This window comes from Chionomys nivalis, chromosome 13 (genome assembly GCF_950005125.1).
Source record: "Chionomys nivalis chromosome 13, mChiNiv1.1, whole genome shotgun sequence".
NCBI lineage: Eukaryota > Metazoa > Chordata > Mammalia > Rodentia > Cricetidae > Chionomys > Chionomys nivalis.
Window position 1 is genome coordinate 62,577,387 of NC_080098.1, and position 20,419 is coordinate 62,597,805.

Consider the following 20,419-nt stretch of genomic DNA (forward strand, 5'->3'; position numbering starts at 1 on the left):
GTAGCAATAAAAATGGCTATAGCTGGTATCTCTGCCATGAGGCTGGAAAGCTAAGGAATGAGCTGGATCTAGCCGGCAAAGCCACGGCTTTAATCCTCTCAATAAAGACTCATGTGATCAGAAAAAGAGAGATATACATTAAAGAAAGATTCAAAGACAAAGAAAACTTCTAAATGGTTTACAGTGTGTTTAAAAAATATATGCAGACTTGAAAAAGAAAAAAGTTAAAGTTCTTAAGGAAAGAAAGAGTAGTTGGGTGTGGTGGTATACACCTTTAATCCCAACACTTGGGAAGCAGAGGAAAATTGACCTCTGAGACTTCAAGGGGCAGAGGTAGATAAACCTCTGTGAGTTCAAGGTGTGGTAGCACACACCTTTAATCCCAATGCCTGGGAGGCAGAGACAGACAGATCTCTGTGGGTTCAAGGTGTGGTAGCATACACCTTTAATCCCAATGCCTGGGAGGCAGAGACGTCTCTGAGACACTCAGTGGAGGCGGGGAGGTGGAGGTGAATAGTTCTTTGAACCTCGTCGCGCAGATGAATTATTTTAAACAGATTTTCTAAGTTGCCAGCGTCCGGTTTTCCTGGACCACTCGCGCTGCCTGCTTGCTAAGGAGTGCGCCTCCGGGGGAGGTGTGCGCGCGCTGGAGGCGGGGAGCCGGAGGAGAGGGGCCTGGCTCCCGGAATAAACAGCGGGGGAGCGGCTCGGCGGACGCCGGCGGCCAGGGGAGCGAGGTGCAAGCGCCGCAGGCCACAGAAGCGAGCCCCAGGATGGTAGCTAGAAGATCCGAAAGCCTTTGATGCCAGAAGCCGCGGGCTGGAGACATTGACAACGGAGCCCTGCCCCTCCGGGAGTCTCAGGCTGCGACTTGGACCTTAAGGTAAGAAGTGGCTCGGTGAAGCCCAGGAGCTGTGACACCAGCCGTGCCGGGTGCATTCCTACCTTCCCGGAGCTGCCACCTCTTCACCTTTTTCCTTTGCCCTTCTCCGGGGTCCTCGGCGCCAAGCTGAAGCCCTGTCCTGGGTGACGGGCAAGAGCTCCCATCCTGCGCGTTCTGGGTTTCTGCTTGCGGCCCGTGGGACCTTTACCTCCTCTCCACCATCCACCTCTCACTTTCACTTCTTTCCCAAGACCACTCCAGGAATCCGGCGCACAGAGGCTGGGTGCTGAGGGCGAGTGGGTGGCATGAGATCTTACACCCTCGCCAGGTGTGTGACACACAGTTGCACTAATTGCCCCTGAGGTCTGGAAATAAGTTGGGGTCTGAAATACTGCAATTCCTCATCTTCCAGAACCTACCCTCACCTTGCATCATTGTCCTGACTTTGGAAAGAATATCAGCTCTTGAATGAGGTCATTGCAATATACCACCTTATCTTTTTGTCCCCACTGAACAGCAAGTTGGGGTTCTGCAGCCTCTACCCTACCCCCTTCCCCAGTTTAAAACACTGAGAAGATTACAATGTTTTCAAGGCTACAGCAACCGCCACAAGTTTATTCGACCCTGAAGCAGTATCTCCTATCCTGGAGCGGGGGGGGGGGGGGCAACAAAAACAAAAACACCTTAGGCCCCACCCTACAATCTTGAGATTCAGACCTGGAGGGAGAGGGGGAGAAGTAGCAGGAGAGAGGAAGAGGGGAGGCTGTGTATGTGTATGTGCTTTATATCTAAAAATTCGGCCAGGAGTGCGCTCCTCAGCAGTTTTCCTCTTGACCGTTTAAGATCCACGTGGGAGAAAGCCTCAGTCTCCGGAGTTGATGGTTTGTTTTGTTGCGGTGCCTTGCTTCTCGCTTCTTACACAGCAGTTTGGGAAAAAGAGGGTTAGTGTTATTTTGAAACTCAGCTATAGGAATAGGGGAAAATGCAACGCTTCTAAGAGACCGGATTTAAAAGGTCACGTTTTTGAAGTTTTTCCTCATAAATACTCCGTGACTGGAAAGGGTGGAGGCCTATCCTGCTGGGAATCGGATGTCTTCCTCTTGACTGCCCCTTCATTTTTGTCAATGATGGGATGCAGGCCTTTGGCTGGTTCACTTGTTGCTTGCTTAAAGGCAAAAGATTCAGACAGACCTATCTCCAGGCAACAAAAGAAGAAAAGATCATGTAAATTAACCCAAATTCTGCTAATGCTCCCAATTGTGTGAGCCCAGGTCTTCTCCTCTGACTGTCCTGTAAGCTTCTCATTGTATATCTACTAGTTTTTATGCATCTTTATGTGTTCCTGGGCCGTTTTAAGTACCCGTGAAGCCATCAGAGGCTAACTGTCAGGGAAGACAGATTGTGTCTCCTGAAAAGGGGCTAGGTTAACATATTGTCACACAGCTGGACTACTCAAACATCTATTTCTTTTCATGGAATGAGATGTGTTGAAATAGGGGTGATACATGGCACCTCCTTTCAGGAATATTAAGGACAAACTAGAGATGGGGAAGCCAGAAAGGCGTTTGAACATTTGAGAAAAGACGCTGACTAGTTATTGAGCCAATGTGATTGTCTTCCTGGCAAAAATTTTTCTTCTTTCTAAAATTAACCTTCCCTAAGGAAAACTAGTGCAGATGCACATGCTTCAGCCCAACCAGTCCTGAGAATGCTGTACGTTGTAAAACTGACCTCACTTTATTCCTGTAGACCCTTGTTTGAGGTCTAATCATAGCCTGTGAAGAAACGCCCTGTTGCTAGCTGGCCTTGGCAAAGTGTTCCTTTGATGGCGTGGTTATAGACAGAACACAGTATCATGCTACAAATTCTATTGGCGAGGCAAAAGTTATTTCCCAAAGGTTTTGTGTATGGTGTGTGCTTTAGATCTGAGACTTCTATAATTATATACGTAACACATGTTTTTCATACGAACCAAAAACCACAATATTTTTCTCTGTGGTGAAACATTTAAGCTTTAGTGTTTGATCACTTTTCATGGAAATTTTAATATGACAGAAGTAAGGGCTTCAAGACAATAATCCAAGATCTATATGGAACTAGAAGTCCTTTAAAAAATAAAGAAAAAGCTGCTGGAAGTTCCTGGCCTGCTGTGTGCCTAGCGAGGAACGGTGGTGGATCCCGTTCTGGCAGCCTCAGCCTGTGGATGATTAGACCCTACCTCTCTTCTGCAGATCTTTAATTTAGTCTGTAACTTGATGCTTCGGTGACCCCACAAATTCTTTTTCTGCCGCACTAGCTCACAGAGGAATGACTGGCACTTCTTTTTTTTTTTTTTTTTTTTTTTTTTTGGTTTTTCGAGACAGGGTTTCTCTGTGGCTTTGGAGCCTGTCCTGGAACTAGCTCTTGTAGACCAGACTGGTCTCGAACTCAGAGATCCGCCTGCCTCTGCCTCCCAAGTGCTGGGATTAAAGGCGTGCGCCACCACCGCCCGGCTGGCTGGCACTTTGGATTGAATTTTTCTTCCCTCCCATCAACTAGATCACATTTGTATAGGTTGCAAAACGCAGTTGCAGTGTTAGCTCAGTATCCTAAGAAATACCTTTGGGCATGAAGGCTCAGCCCTCCGCAGGCTGCATCGCTTGCCTTGTTTCACGGGACCATGTGAATTTGTCAATGATGCAAGGGTATAGAAAGAATAGAGTCACGGGGTATTAAAGTTGGAAGGGCACCTCCGAATTCATCTCAGTTTTAATCATTTTTTTCTACAGATGGATACCCAAGTGCTCATTGCTGTAATCCAATCTTTGAGAATAGGCATTAAGTTTTACATCTTTCCAGTAATGAGGATTTCTGTGTACCTGAGATGAATTTATATATGCATTCGATAGGGTGGCAATGGCTGCCAAGTAGGTTGGAAATCTTGGCTAGATTTCCAATGAAACCCAACGCAGCATTAAAGATAATGTAGGTCATTTACAAAGGCACCAAGCGACTTGAAACTAACTTTCATTATATTGGGTGGGGACTGCTTGAACTGGCTGGCATAAGACAAAGGGTACCTCAAGACGGATGAATATAGATGGATGAAAAAGCAAGGCAGGGTGTAGAAAGGGTAGGCTTAGTGAATCCGAGCGTCACTCTGGAGTGGATAGATAGCCTTCAGCCTCTTTAGGTCCCTTGAAATATGGTAGCTCTTTTTTTTTGTTTGTTTGTTTTTTTGTTTTTTGAGACAAGGATTCTCTGTAGCTTTGGAGCCTGTCCTGGAACTAGCTTTTGTAGACCAGCCTAACCTTGAACTCAGAGATCCGCCTGCCTCTGCCCCTGAGTGCAAGGATTAAAGGCTTGCGCCACCACAGCCTGGCTTCTTAGCTCTCTTCTATCATTACATCAGTGTTGGACAGTTGAGTTCCACACACTCAATGCATGTAATCTGAGTTATAAAAACATGGAAAGTTCCTAATGACTTTTCAGAAGTACGCTCTATCTCAGATGGCCCCAAATATGTGCAGCACAGTCATCGATAGATCATTCAGCACCCTGTACTCGTTAGGAAGTGCTGTGCTTCCTAGATCATGGTGCTGACTTCTCTGAATCATAGCTCTATATAAAGAAGATAATGACTCGTGTTAGGACAGGGTTTTCTGTCTGATATCATAAAACTCATCCTTGTTTCTTGCCTTTGGATCTCTATTTCCTTGGAACTTGTCCTTTAGAAGTCCATTCCTTAATATTTCTATCCTTCAAAATCTTTATCTTGCCGGGTAGTGGTGGCGCACGCCTTTAATCCCAGCACTCACAGAGATCTGCCTACCTCTGTTGGGATTAAAGGTGTGCACCATCACCATGTGGCTTAGATAAATATTCTTGGCATAGCACAATTATTTACCATTTATTGAGGTACTTTATATGCATTAAGAAATATCTTCAGGTGCTGGAGAAATAGCAGTTAAGAGCGCTGGTTGCTCCTCCAGAGGACCCAAGTTTGATTCCCAGCATCCACATGGCAGCTCACAATCATCTAAAACTCCAGTTCCAGGGGAACTGATGCCCTCTTCTGGTCTCTGTGAGCACTAGGCATTCATGTGGTATATTCAGGCAGAACACTTATTCCCAGAGTGTGTGTGAACTGTCATCCAGAGAAGTTAGCACCCTCATCAAGGATACACACCACTCTCAATGTGCCACACTGCTTCCCTAAGAGTACAAGATTCTTCATGGTCTATAGATGATGGTGCTGTGCACATTTGGGGCCTCTTTTTTTTTTTTTGGTTTTTCGAGACAGGGTTTCTCTGTGGTTTTGGAGCCTGTCCTGGAACTAGTTTGTTGTAATAAGAGCGGCTAATGAGAGCAGCAGGCTATGCTGTGTCCCGCCACCCGGCTAGCTTTATACCCAAAATAATTACACGGAAACTGTATTCTTTTAAACACTGCTTGGCCCATTAGCTCTAGCCTTTTACTGGCTAGCTCTCATATCTAGATTAACCCATTTCTAATAATCTGTGTAGTACCACAAGCTGGCTTACCAGGAGAGATCTTAACCTGCGTCTGTCTGGAGTGGGAGAAACATGGCGACCCCCTTACTCGGCTTCTTTCTCCCAGCATTCTGTCTGTTTACTCCACCCACCTAAGGGCTGGCCTATAAATGGGCCTAGGCAGTTTCTTTATTATTTAACCAATGACCTTCCTCCATCATTTCCCCTTTTTCTGTTTAAACAAAAAAGAAAGGCTTTCACTTTAACATAGTAAGATTACATATAGCAAAACAGTTATCAAGCAAGAATTACAGTTATAATATTTATATCTATTTTATCATAACTAAGGAAAACTATAACTATCTATCCATTCTTCAACTCCATCAAAGACTCCAGAAGGATATAATATTACCTAAGCAAACAAGAGATCCAAAACTCAAGAAATGACAGAGACATCTCATTGCCTGGACAGTCACCCAAAGTTCCTCTGTACCGTTGGGGCATCCATCTTCAGCCTACAGGCCCATAGTTTTCAGCAGACATTTCCATGAAGCAGGAAAATTCCAAAGACAGTTCAGTCATTTTTTGCTGTGTCCTGCAGAATGTCTTGCAGACTCTTTCATGAGTCAGGAACCCCGAAAGACCATCTCACCTTTAGGCAAGTTCAGCAGTCCTCTCTCTGCGGGTTCTTTGTGTCCAGTTTATTCAACAGTCCAGGCAAGAGCAGTTTCATGCCCAAATGGCTATCAAACTCCTTAAGGAGCCTCTTCGGTGCCCATCTTCCTCTTGAAATAGATTGGTGCTGCCAGGAGCAGATGTGTCTCATTATCATGAAAAGCCCTAAGTTATTAAAACATTAAATGCCATATTCTGCAGTCTTTGAAAGATATGAAGAATGCCTATCTAACTGAAATATATCTATGCACATCTAGAAAATCTAACTAACATGACTAAAAGCTTGACAATTATCGATGATTATCCATTAACAACCTATATACATTACATTTTTAAATGAACTACACAATCACAATACCTTAATCAATATTAGAAATATGCATATACATATAACAAAATTGACCTTATAATCCATACCAATGCAAATTATTCATATCTATATCATTTCCCCCTTTAAATGTAAAGGAACATTTATAAACAATATTCGGGAACATGGGTGCAGTTTTTTCTCTCCAAACTGCTTCCTGCTGAATGGGGGCGTCGTTAATTAGGTCTTTCTTGGTATAACCTGTGTGTCAGGGTCATCTCAGTTGGCAGTTGAGTGAAGTAATTTTTTGAGGGTGTTCACAGCAACCTTTCAGGAGGGCGTGGTCTATCATACCATATTGGGATAGAAGAAATCCACAGGGTCGCATCCTCTGTGAAAACAAAAGAAGACCCTCTCCAAAGCATCATATCCTTAGACCCATATTCTGAAATCATAATACCCTTATATCCATTCTGGTTTAGCTTGGCAGCCCATATAATGAAATGTCTCTCTGTACTTAGCTCCTTTACAGTCAAAAATTTTAAAGAAAACACAATAATACAAAGAATCCAGACTCTCTGTGAATTTTCCATTTTTACGTGGCTTATTTTTCTTTATTTCTTTTAATCTATAACTATCTGTACTCTGTCTCTTTAAAGACTTTACCCTTTTTTAAGACATTAACTTTATTCTTCATATATATATTTTTCTCTATCTCAAGCCTACGTACATTCATCCAACAGTGTCTGAGTCAATTCTATTGTGAATCTGTAATTTTTTTACTATCCAGGAGCATTTTTTAAAATGTTAAGCACTTCTTAAAAACCTAAGTTGCACCATTTAGAGGTATTACGGTACTGCCTGTGTCCTGCCCAGTCGAAACCTTAACTGTGCTGTTATTACAGTAATTACGGTAGTTCCTGCCTGAGACCAGAACAGTTTAGCATGGCGGAGCTGAGCCCTCCTGCCTCAGAGCCATTTGGTGCCCCTGAGCCACACACAGTTCCAGGCACACAGCAGTCCACATTGCCATCAAGCAAGCCATAGCACTTTACTCCAAATGATCCATTCAAAGAATCTGTCTCCCGCAGGAGCCAGACAGAGATCGCAGTGGCGGCACAGCCCAGAAAGCCGGCATTTTAAAACAGCCAGTTTTTTCCTGTTGCTGAGTCAGGACAATTTCTTTGCCGCATGCAACTCACAAACAGCAAAAAGCTGTCTTAAATTCTCTCTCTGTCCTTTTTAAGTCCTTTCAGGTTTTAGTGGAGTTCATTAGCACGTTGGGTGCCACTCTGTTGTAATAAGAGCGGCTAATGAGAGCAGCAGGCTATGCTGTGTCCCGCCACCCGGCTAGCTTTATACCCGAAATAATTACACGGAAACTGTATTCTTTTAAACACTGCTTGGCCCATTAGCTCTAGCCTCTTACTGGCTAGCTCTCATATCTAGATTAACCCATTTCTAATAATCTGTGTAGTACCACAAGCTGGCTTACCAGGAGAGATCTTAACCTGCGTCTGTCTGGAGTGGGAGAAACATGGCGACCCCCTTACTCGGCTTCTTTCTCCCAGCATTCTGTCTGTTTACTCCACCCACCTAAGGGCTGGCCTATAAATGGGCCTAGGCAGTTTCTTTATTATTTAACCAATGACCTTCCTCCATCACTAGTTCTTGTAGACCAGGATGGTTTCGAACTCACAGAGATCCGCCTGCCTCTGCCTCCCAAGTGCTGGGATTAAAGGCGTGCGCCACCACCGCCTGGCTACATTTGGGGTTTCTGAGATATTTCCTAATTATGAAAAGACGTTATAAGGTCTTCATATGTTTGTACATTTGATCTTAGATGCAGTCAAGGCATGAAACTCAACCACCTGGCATTGATTTAATACTTAGACACAACCACAACATTTAATGTATTTCCAAGAATAAAGTGGACCCAAATAATCAAGATGTGCACAAAATTTTTTCTTTATAATTTTAGAAATTTGAGGATTTGCTAGACACCTACTGATAACTAATTGACATACTCTTCACTGCTCCCTAAACACAAATCTATATGGTAGTGGTTCTCAACCTTCCTAATGCTGCTACTCTTTAATACAGTTCCTCATATCGTGATGGCCACCAACCATAAAATTATTTTCATTGCTACTTCACAACTCTAGCAAATCATAATAAAAATCTATCTTCTCGCCGGGCGGTGGTGGCGCACGCCTTTAATCCCAGCACTCGGGAGGCAGAGGCAGGCGGATCTCTGTGAGTTTGAGACCAGCCTGGTCTACAAGAGCTAGTTCCAGGACAGGCTCCAAAACCACAGAGAAACCTTGTCTCGAAAAACAAAAACAAAACAAAACAAAAAACTATCTTCTCATGTTCTTTGGCGACCCCTGTAAAAGGGTCGTTTGACTCCGAAAGGGTCATGAGTGGTTGAGAACCACTGCTCTAGTGTGTAATGACTCCTTCAGGGCTCAGAAGCTTTCTTGTTTTTTAATGTTGCACACGTTGCAATGTTGCACACAATGCAATGGTTCCTCTTCATTGTTACTGTGACTGGATTTGGAAGCGCCCAGGAGACACACCTCCAGGTGTGTGTGCATGTGTGCAGATGTCTGTGTTGTGAATGTGGGTGGCAGTTTCATCCTGCACACTAGAGTCCTGGATTAAAGAAAAAGAAGAAAGGAGAAATTGACCGGGCAACAGCTTTCATCCTCCTATGCCTCTTAACTACAGAAGCAATGTGACAGTGTGGCAATGTTTAATACATTTGGATTATTATCAGGAAGAGAGGAAAGAGGAGGAAGGAGAAAAAGAGAAAGGGAGGGAAGTGAGGAAGAAGGAAGGAGGGAGGGAAAGAGATTGGATGGATGGATGATGTATGTATGTATGGATGGGTGGATGGATGATGGATGGATGGTGGGTGGATGGTGGATGGATGATCGATGGATGATGGATGGATGATAGATGGATGGATGGGTGGGTGGATGGATGGGTGCATGGATGGATGGTGAATGGATGATGGATGGGTGGATGGATGATGGATGGATGGTGGATGAATGATGGATGGATGGTGGGTGGATGGTGGATGGATGATGGATGGGTGGATGGATGATGGATGGTGACCTTCAATTGGTATTTTCATTTTCTTGTATTGTGCTAACGCAGTCTTTTGTCTTACTCCTACCTTTTGAGGTTAGGGGTATTTTAAGCACAGGGAAATTAAACATGGGCAAATTTCAGTACTCACTGGAATTCACTCTCGATACTATTCTATGTTTCTCCATTTTGTTATTTTTATTTGTGTCTTTGTATTCTTTACTGTATTTCTAAAATTCCTATGCCTCTACTCTGGAGAAAAGTAGTTTTGTCAAGGCTGATCTCCAACAGATGAGCAATGTGGAGAGAGAAGCCTTTCTATGCCCACCTTCTCTGATGCAGAAAGTAGTGTGGTGTAATGATATTTCACTTGTATTTTAATAAATGAAACTTGCCTGAGGATCAGAAAAGTAAAACAGCCACACTGGCCAGCCTTGTAGATCAAGCAGCAATGACACCTTTAATCCCAGTAGACACACTTGATGTGGGATTCCCCTCTGTATGCTGTGAATACCATTGGTTAATAAAGAAGCTGCTTTGGGCCTATTGCAGTGCAGAATAGGTTAAGGTAGGAATTTCAAGCAGATAGAGGAGAAGAGAGTAGGCAGAGTTGAGAAGAAGCCACGTAGCTGCTGAAGGAGAAAGATGCCCATGGGAGCCTGCTGGAACTTTGCTGGTAGGCCACGACCCCGTGGTGATGTACAGATTAATAGAGACAGGTTAATTTAAGATATAAGAGCTAGCTAGAAATACGCTAATAGGTCAAGCAGTGTTTTAATTAATACAGTTTCTGTGTGGTTATTTCAGGTCTGGGAGACTGGGAAATGAATGAGCAGTCTCTGCCTACACACACTAACTTGCCATAGAAACCAGGTGCTAGTAATATATGTCTTTAATCCCAGAACTAGAGAGGATTATAAAATGGAAGGAGACAGCTCTCAGACACAGTTTAATTCTGAGATTCTTGGAGGCAGGATCACCATTTTGAACTGAGGTCAAGGTAAGAGCCAGTGGCCGGCTGGCTTGCTTTTTGGATCTTCAGGTTAAACCCCAATTTCTCTTTCTGAATTTTTATTAATTGTGCTTCAGTGTACAGTAGGCTTGACTGAAGGAGGACAGGTGCTATCTTTTACATCAAGTTGGAAGAGCGAGGACTGCCTTAGATTGGGGACATTGGCAACAGAACTGTGATTGACATTTTGACTTGGACTGACTTGAAGAGTCTCTGGTGACTAGAAAAGTCACGACAACTGTCCTGAATCTAATCCAAAGACAAGAAAAGAACAAACCATATATAATTGGAGCTTTTGAGAGAAACAGAACCAATGGGGTACTCATGGTCATATGTGTTGGGAGATTTATTATGGGAAATGATTCACACAGTTATTGGTGCTGAGAAGGCCCCTGATCTATGACAGCAACTGGAGGACCAGGAAGCCAGTAGTGTAATACAGGTCCAGTCTAAAGGCCCAGTACCCAAGTCCTCCAGCATCTGAGTGAGGGGAAGATGGGTGTCTGAGCAGAAGGAGGAGAATTTGCTGTTGTTGGTCTTCTTTTTCAGTTGAAGCCTGCAGCATGTGGATGGTGCTTCGCTCTGGATGCTTTTTATTTGCTGTACAAATTCTCATGCTAACATCTAGAAACCCTTCACAGACACATTCAGCTGTTCTGTCAGTGACGCGGGTATCCCTTCATCCAGTCAAACGGACACATAAAATTAACCATCTTTAGCCGTGCGGTGGTGGCGCACGCCTTTAATCCTAGCACTTGGGAGGCAGAGGCAGGCGGATCTCTGTGAGTTCGAGACCAGCCTGGTCTACAAGAGCTAGTTCCAGGACAGGCTCCAAAACCACAGAGAAACCCTGTCTCGAAAAAAACCAAAAAAAAAAAAATAAAAATAAAAATAAAAATAGTTAACCATCTTTAAGCAGCAGCAGCAGAGAAAACTGATAATTTTTTGATTGTACCATGAGAGTACTGCTTGTTTATTATAATCAGAAATGGCTTTTCAGTGATGTATAACTGAGAAGAGAATAGAAAGGGAAGCAGAAGTGACTGTTATGTGAACTAAACTTAGTCATAGAAATGCCACTAAGATTACTGTTTTTGTTTCTTTAAAATAGTGCTAGGAGCATTTTAATTAATCAATTTAAATATGCATTAGGTAATTTTATTTATTTTTATTTTTTTATTTTTGGTTTTTTGAGACAGGGTTTCTCTGTGGTTTTGGAGCCTGTCCTGGAACTAACTCTTGTAGACCAGGCTGGTCTCGAACTCACAGAGATCTGCCTGCCTCTGCCTCCCGAGTGCTGGGATTAAAGGCGTGCGCCACCACCGCCCGGCCACATTAGGTAATTTTAAAATGAGCGTTGCAATCTGTTCCACAGCTGAGGAAATAAATGATCTGACATATTGCCTCTGTGTCATAAGCACGTAAGACACTTCCCTTCTTCTGCTTCCAGAGAATCACAAAAGCAATGCAAGGCTGAGATAAATGGTTTGCCATTTCTATTCTGCCACTGATCAATTTTAGGGGGAAAATAAGCGCGTGTTCCTGTAAAACAATAGGGATGGTGCTCATAGCCAACAAACTCGAGAACAAACAGCACTAATGGATTTCTCTTTTCGGCATCTGGGGGATTTTGAAATGTCTTTAAATGCTTAGCTTCCAGATTGGCTTTGCAGAATTTGTAATACTATCCAATCCAAGTCCTTTAATAGTAAGGAGTAACAAGGGGACCATCCAAACAGCAATCCCAATGTGTTCCTACAACTTGAAAAATGTATGTGTGTTGCACACAAAAGTTTTTTTTTTTTTTTTTTTTTTTTTTTTCGAGACAGGGTTTCTCTGTGGCTTTGGTTCCTGTCCTGGAACTAGCTCTGTAGACCAGGCTGGTCTCGAACTCACAGAGATCCACCTGCCTCTGCCTCCCGAGTGCTGGGATTAAAGACATGCGCCACCACCGCCCGGCCTGTTTTTATTTTTTTTCTTGAGACACAGGGTGTTACTGTGCGGCTCTGACTGCCTTGGCACTTGCTATGTAGACCAGGCTGGCCTTGATTTCACAGAGAGTGGTTTCCTTGTGCCTCCTAAGTGCTGAGATTAATGGCACAAGCCACTGTGTTGGCTAGTTTTATGTCAGCTTGACACATGCTAGAGTCATCAGAGAGGAGGAAGCCTCGGACGAGAAAATGACTCCATAACAGCTGTAGAGCATTTTTTAGTGATTGATGTAGGAAGGCCCTGCCCATTGTGAATGGTGCTATCCCTGGGCTCCTGGTCCTAAGTTATATAGAAAGCCATGATGAACAAGCCATACAGTAAACAACACCCTTCAGGTTCCTGCTCTACATTAGTTCTGCCTTTATTGCTTTTGATGATGGAACTGTGAGTGAATGAAACCGTTTCACACACATGGTCATGGTGTCTCATCACAACAATAGTAACCCTAACTAAGACAGCCACTGTGCTCAGCTTTGGTTTTGCTTTTCGAGACAGGGTTTCTTTTTTTTTTCTTTCTTTTCTTGTTTTTGGTTTTGGTTTGTCAAGAGGGTTTCTCTGTAGCTTTGGAGCCTGTCCCGGAACTAGCTCTTGTAGACCAGGCTGACCTTTAACTCGCAGAGATCCACCTGCCTCTGCCTCCTGAGTGCTGGGATTAAAGGTGTGTACTACTACTGCCTGGCTGTTTTGTTTTATGAGACGGAATCTTACTATATAACCCGGGCTATCCCCAGAGTTGTGCTCTTGCTGCCCCTCACCTGCCCGCAGCACTGGGATTCTAAAACACTGCTGAGTTCTAAAAGCATTGTCAGTGCCATAACAACTATTTTCAGTGGTGTTGATTCTCCTTTTTGTCTTACCTAGTAATTCTTTTTCCCAGGGACCTCATTTAACTGGTGCTGGAAAGGCTGTGTGCATTCTTATGGTACAGTCTCACATTTTATTATATTTGTCAAGACTTAGATGGTTTCCTAGTTTTCACCCTTATAATTGAGAGTCCATTTGAAGTCTTTCTTGTACTCTGAACAGCCTTAAATCTCTAATTTCTCACCAGTGGTACTAGTTGGGGGGTAAGTTGGATGCTTTATGTGGCTTCTTTTACCAGAGAAAGGTTTTTTAGTCTTTGTCCCCTCCTATGTATTTTATACATAGGGCTTAATTCTAGGTTCATGTGGCAGATAAATCCTACACACAAGTCAACATCCAATCACTTTGTGTCTACTGGGTTTCAGTTCCTAATCAGCATTGTAGGTTTTGAAACTCTCCTTTCTTTCTGGGGGAAGTCCCCTGCCTAGCTTTCTGTCCTGCTCTTCACGAAAAGCTTTTACTCGTATTCTATCCAGGGCTTAATTAGCTGTATTCGTAGAGGTAGGTTTGAGATGGGCCTGAGTAGGCATCTCACAGTGCAGTATGAATCACTTCCTCCAAGTCTTTGAATAATGTCATGACTTTTTGCTTTTATTTGGACTATATTGACTCTCTAGGTTAACTTTGGAGGGTGTGTTAGTTGCTTTCCCCCTTGGTTTGCCCAAATGCCTGACAAGCAACTTAAAGGAGGAAAAAACAATAATTTTGAGCCGGGCGGTGGTCGTGCACGCCTTTAATCCCATCACTTGGGAGGCAGAGGCAGGCGGATCTCTGTGAGTTCGAGACCAGCCTGGTCTACAAGAGCTAGTTCCAGGACAGGCTCCAAAACCACAGAGAAACCCTGTCTCGAAAAACCAAAAAAAAAAAAAATTTTGACGCATGGCTCAAGGGACAGCTCTGCCCTTGGCGGTGGAAGGCTGCTTGTTCACATCAAGGTGGATCAGAAAGCACAGATTCACGCCTATGTTCCGCTTACTTTCCTCTTCGTGAGGTGATGTCACCCACATACAGGGAAGCCTTAGACTCTCACTTCCCATCCTGTCTGGAAACACCTTCACAGTTAAGCTGACAACTGCAATTTGTTGTCACAGAGCAAGCTTGCACATTTAAGTTACGGAGTCCTACTGACTGTGAATATCATATATCTTACAATAAATAAATTTTTAAAAATAGCCTACTGAAATTATGCAGCTAAAAGATATTGCCTACATCTAACTTTAGTTCTAAGTTTTATTACACCTTATTCTTGCATGTTCTTGACTTGTTAATTACCATGAGTGAATGATCTAGTCATTATATTTTTAGCTTTGTTCAATGGATTTTTATTTAACTCATTTGTCTACTATAAAACAATAACCTTATTGGGTAATTAAGTTTAATATTTTCATTTATTAGTATCAATAATAGTTCAGAAATTTTTTTTTTTTTTTTTTTTGGTTTTTCGAGACAGGGTTTCTCTGTGGTTTTGGAGCCTGTCCTGTAACTAGCTCTTGTAGACCAGGCTGGTCTCGAACTCACAGAGATCCGCCTGCCTCTGCCTCCCAAGTGCTGGGATTAAAGGCGTGCGCCACCACCGCCCGGCAATAGTTCAGAAATTTTTTATTTATTTATTTATTTTTTTAGTTCAGAAATTTAAACTATGTCTTTACCAAAATTACCACCCAAAGTGCACATGCAGTAAAATTACTGAAACAAGTAGATATGGGAAAGACTAATAAATCAATGAGCTAGAAGAAGATCAGTGGTTCTCTCAACTTGTGGGTCAAGACCCCTTTGGGGGTCTTATGCCCAATATCCTGCATATCAGATATTTCCCTTATGATTCATAACATTAGCAAAATTCCAGTTATGAAGTAGCAACAAAATAATTTTATGGTTTGGGATCACCACAACATGAGGAATTGAACTAAAGGGTTGCAACATTAGGGAGGCTGAGGACCACTGAACTAGACTGGTCTATGTGTTTCTGCATACTCGAGTTACACTGCCTAAAAATATTGGTTGAGGGAAAGACACTGTGGAACCTTGAGCAGTTCTGGTCTGTTGCCAGCTGGCTTCAGGCAGCAGATCCTATGTGAGCTGGGCGGCCTTGATTGCAAGGGTAAGAGACAGCTCACACACAGAGAGATGTTGGAGGAAGCCTTGTAGAAGCATCCGTGGGAACTGGCCAGAGCCCATTCTCTTTTCCTATACAGGACTATTTGTGAAATACACATCGAGGCTTTCCTAGCAGCTGGATACCAAGATGCAGACCACATGTGGCTCTTTCTTACTACAAGGCCACCATGTAGCCAGGACATTATTATTGTTTTCAGGACATTATTTATTCAGTGATGCAGATCTCTTTCGTCGTTGGGTCCATTAATTACTGTGGGTACTTAGAGATTAAAGTGATTTTAGAAGCCTCAGAAACCCTCTGTGGAATATTTTAAAAACACTTCTGAGCCGGGTGGTGGTGGCGCACGCCTTTAATCCCAGCACTTGGGAGGCAGAGGCAGGCGGATCTCTGTGAGTTCGAGACCAGCCTGGTCTACAAGAGCTAGTTCCAGGACAGGCTCCAAAACCACAGAGAAACCCTGTCTCGAAAAACCAAAAAAAAAAAAAAAAAAACAAAAAACAAAAAAACACTTCTGAAGTCTTCTGGTTTTGTAGACATGCCATACGGATGGCTATGCGTGTTTGGCAAAGTCTACTGGGTAATCTGACATGCTCTTTTGGTTGGGATTCCTTTTCTAGTCTAACCCTTTAATTGTATGGATGATGGATGAGACAGTTTTCCTGTAAGGAAGAAAAATGCTTCTAATTTAAGGCTACCTTGGTTAACATAGGTAGTTAGGAAACTTAAGCCTTAATGATCCCATTTCTCCCGTTCTTTCGAAGCTCCTGCTTCACCACTATCAAGCTGTAATTTGTTTTCTGACTTCATGACTTGGGGTTTTATGTAGAGCTTTATTTGCAGACCAAATCCCTGCTTTTCTGTAATGTGGATGAATGGACAGTGCCCTGCTCTGCTTTGGTTTTAGAGCATGGCACAGGCCTTTCGGTTCTAATGGTTCAAGTTAGCTGCAAACAGCAACGGTCGGGAAAGTCTCTGAGCCCAGTGCTGGGAAAAAGACGTAGACAAGCAGAAAAACAATTTACAAAGACACACCATATTATGTCCACATTTTCTAAAATAATGAACAGTATGTGTAATTTATGGCTTGGCATCATCTTCGGCCCTGAATGGGTTTAATGACTTTTAAAGTTAGAGCTTTGCAATGCAGCTGGTAAACCTTAGGGATGTGCAAATAGAAAGGGTCACTCTTTCTCATGGCCTTTTACAGTGGGCTCTGCAGACAAAGAAAAGCAAGAGTGTCCTTTTCTTACTTTATTCTTTTTGTTTTTTTTTTTTTTTTTTTTTGGTTTTTCGAGACAGGGTTTCTCTGTGGTTTTGGAGCCTGTCCTGGAACTAGCTCTTGTAGACCAGGCTGGTCTCGAACTCACAGAGATCCGCCTGCCTCTGCCTCCCGAGTGCTGGGATTAAAGGCGTGCGCCACCACTGCCCGGCGTCTACTTTATTCTTTTTAAAAAATAAAATTATTTATTGTGTATGCAGTGTTTTGCCTGCATGCCAGAAGAAGGTACTGGATCTTCTTTGTAGGTTGTTATGAGCCATGATGTGCTTGCTGGGAATTGAACTCAGGACCTCTTAACCACTGAGCCATCTCTCCAGTCCCTCCCTTCTTTGCTTTAAGTGGAAGAAGAGACAGGCATCACTTGTGGAGGCGAAAGGAACTTAGGTACCCAGTATGCATTCTACCATCTACCTCAGTTGCCCTCAACTAGTCAGGACTCTTTTAATTCGTCAGGCCTCAAATTTAGCTTTTCTGACAGCACAATCGGTGGAATTTAAATATAAAGTATTTTGGGCCCATGTGACTTGCTACGAAATTTTCCTTTTGTCAAAAGGTAAAGGGAAAGCTTTTAAATTTTTATTTATTTTCTTATGTTTTACTTTATAGAACTGGGGATCAAACTCAGAGCCTCTCTGAGTGGTTAGGCCAGCTCTCTAACCACTGAGCTACATGCATAGCTAGGGAATCATGTTTCAAACATTTTCTATTCTCAAAGAGGAAAAGTCATTATTTTCCATGTTATATAAAACACACAAAAATACAGACATTGTGGTACATGCCTTTAATCCCAGCAACTGGGAGGCAAGGGCAAGTGGATCTCTGTGAGTTTGAGGTCAGCCTGGTCTACAAAGCAAGTTCCAGGACAGTTAGGACTGTTACACAGAGAAACCCTGCCTGGAAATGCCGCCCCCCCCAATTAATAATAATAAATAAAACACACAAAAATGTTTCCTATTAATTCTGAATGATTGGGAGTATTTGAGTTTCTTTCTTTTTATTTTTTTTTTTTTGGTTTTTCGAAACAGGGTTTCTCTGTGGTTTTGGAGCTTGTCCTGGAACTAGCTCTTGTAGACCAGGCTGGTCTTGAACTCACAGAGATCTGCCTGCCTCTGCCTCCTGCGTGCTGGGATTAAAGGCGTGTGCCACCATCGCCCGGCAGTATTTGAGTTTCTTATCTGAACTAATTAGTAAGAATGACCTTACTTGGGGTTAGATGCTATATGCTCATACAAGGCTCACCACCACCAGCACCAGCACCAGCACCAGCACCAGCACCAGCACCACCACCATCATTTTGAGGGAGGTTCTCTCTCTCTTTTTAAAAATATTTTCTTTATTTTTATTTTATATGCGTCAGCATCCCCTCTGGAGTTGGAGTTACAGACAGTTGGGAGCTGCCATGTGGGTGCTGGGCATTAAACCCAGGTCCTCTGGAAGAGCAGTCTGGTGCGGGAGAATTGTCTGTATTCTGTCAATCATGTTATAAATAAATGCTGGTTGGCCAGGTAGGAAATATAGGCGGGAAAACCAGACAGGAAGTAGAAATGATGTAATGAGAACAGGAGAATTCTGGGAAGGAGGAAGCTGATTCCTAGACTGCTCCTAGACTGCTGCTGCCCAGACCACCGAAGCAGCAGGATGTGATCTTCCTCACTGAAAAAGGTACTGAGCCACATGGCTAACATAGATCAGAAAAATGAGTTAATCAAGATGTGAGAGTTAGCCAGTGAGAGGCTAGAGCTAATGGGCTAATCAGCTTATAATTTATGGAGATCTATGTGTGATTTTCTTTGGGGCTAAATAGTTGCGGGGCACTGGGCAGGACAGAAAACCCCAACAAACAAACAGGCCCCTTCATGTTACAGCTCTCCAGCCCTGAGGTAGGGTCTTTCACAGCCCAGTCTGGTCACACATTATGGACAGAGGATGATCTGGACCCCTTCGCAGGTGCTGTGACCACAGGTATGTGCAACCAGGACAGTCGTACGATGTTTGACATAGGTACGTTTCAGAATGGCTGAATCCAGTGTGTTAGCCTGCTCTGAGTGGAGTGTGTGTGAGACTGAATCTCTCTCTCCAGCGGCTTCTTGTAATCACTGGATGCAAGCTTTCCAAAGTGTGTTTTCTTAAAAGACAGAAGCTGCTTTTAATTTAGGTTTTAGTGTAGAAGGGTAAATGAATCTAGGCAACATACTGTAGGGCAAAATGTAATTTTATATGCATATAATACATCCATATGGATAATTACGGTTATCACTTTTAGGTTTTCAGGAGGAATTAAATTTCTATATTATTATCATGACTCACTACTTAAAAAAATCACCTCTGTTAGCAAGCTAGCACAGAATGATTTGTAGATAAACTGTTCAGAAATTGTCTTGACTGCTGTCATTTTAAAATTATAACCCTAGGGGCTGGAGAGATGGCTCAGTGGTTAAGAGCATTGCCTGCTGTTCCAAAGGTCCTGAGTTCAATTCCCAGCAACCACATGGTGGCTCACAACCATCTGTAAAGAGGTCTGTCGCCCTCTTCTGGCCTTCAGGCATACACACAGACAGAATATTATATACATAATAAATAAATAAATATTAAAAAAAATAAAAATAAATAAAATTATAACCTTAGCCGGGTGGTGGTGGCTCACGCCTTTAATCCCATCACTTGGGAGGCAGGGGCAGGTGGATCTCTGTGAGTTCAAGGCCAGCCTGCTCTACAAGAGCTAGTTCAAGGACAGACTCCAAAAGCTACAGAGAAACTCTGTCTCGAAAAAACAAACAAACAAACAAAAAAAACAAAAAACAAGCCACCAAACAAAACAAAAAACAAAATGAAATCATAACTTGGAATCATGGAAAAAAACAGAGAGTCATGGAATTCGCTCCTAATTTTTAACTCGTGCGACTGTGTGCCCTTCAGTGTATGTGGGTCTCAGAGCATTCATCTATAAATAGGAGCTGAAATGACTCTTCCTGAATGTTTCTCTAGCTCTGCAGATCTCATTCTAGGAAAGCAGAGTGGCATGCTACTGCTGCTGGCTATTTTAGAGAGAGATCGTTTTCTTCTCTCTCTCTTTCTGTCTCTCTGGTACTGGGGTTTGAATCTAGGGCCTTATACATGCTCCATCCTTCGGTGTGATTTTTGGTTGTTTTCTTTTTGAGACAGGATCTCTCACTCTGTAGCTGAGGCTGGCCTTGAATTCAGAGAGCCACATGCCCGGGCCTCCTTAGTCCTGGGATTAAAGGCGTGTGCTCGGATTACAGGCATGTGCTATAATGCCCAGTCTCTGAGACAGGGATTTTAAACAAACTTTTAACATATATTAGCTAGTACGTACACATATGTTTTTTGTGATGGTTAATTCTAATTGCCAACACGATGGGTTAAAAATGCGTGGGTCAGGGGGCTGGAGAGATGGCTCAGAGGTTAAGAGCACTGCCTGCTCTTCCAAAGGTCCTGAGTTCAATTCCCGGCAACCACATGGTGGCTCACAACCATCTGTAATGAGGTCTGGTGCCCTCTTCTGGCCTGCAGGCATACACACAGTCAGAATATTGTATACATAATAAATAAATATTTAAAAAAATGCGTGGGTCATTAATTAGGCATACTTTTGGGTGTGTCTGTGAGGGTCATGCCAGAGAAGATTGAAGGGAGAAACCTGCTTGGAATATGATGTACTGACCCACAGGCTGTGGTCCTGAACTGAATATAACAGAGGAAGCC

General features: G+C 43.1%; 1 protein-coding gene across 1 annotated transcript in view; it reads left to right on the forward strand.

The window, feature by feature from the left end:
- Positions 1 to 743: 743 nt before the first annotated feature.
- The window catches only part of Rnf144b (ring finger protein 144B), a 139,139-nt gene continuing 119,463 nt past the window's right edge, over positions 744 to 20,419 (forward strand). Inside the window, exon 1 of the mRNA XM_057787839.1 lies at positions 744 to 883. The gene's annotated coding sequence lies outside the window, so the exon portion shown is untranslated. The remainder of the gene's footprint in view (positions 884 to 20,419) is intronic.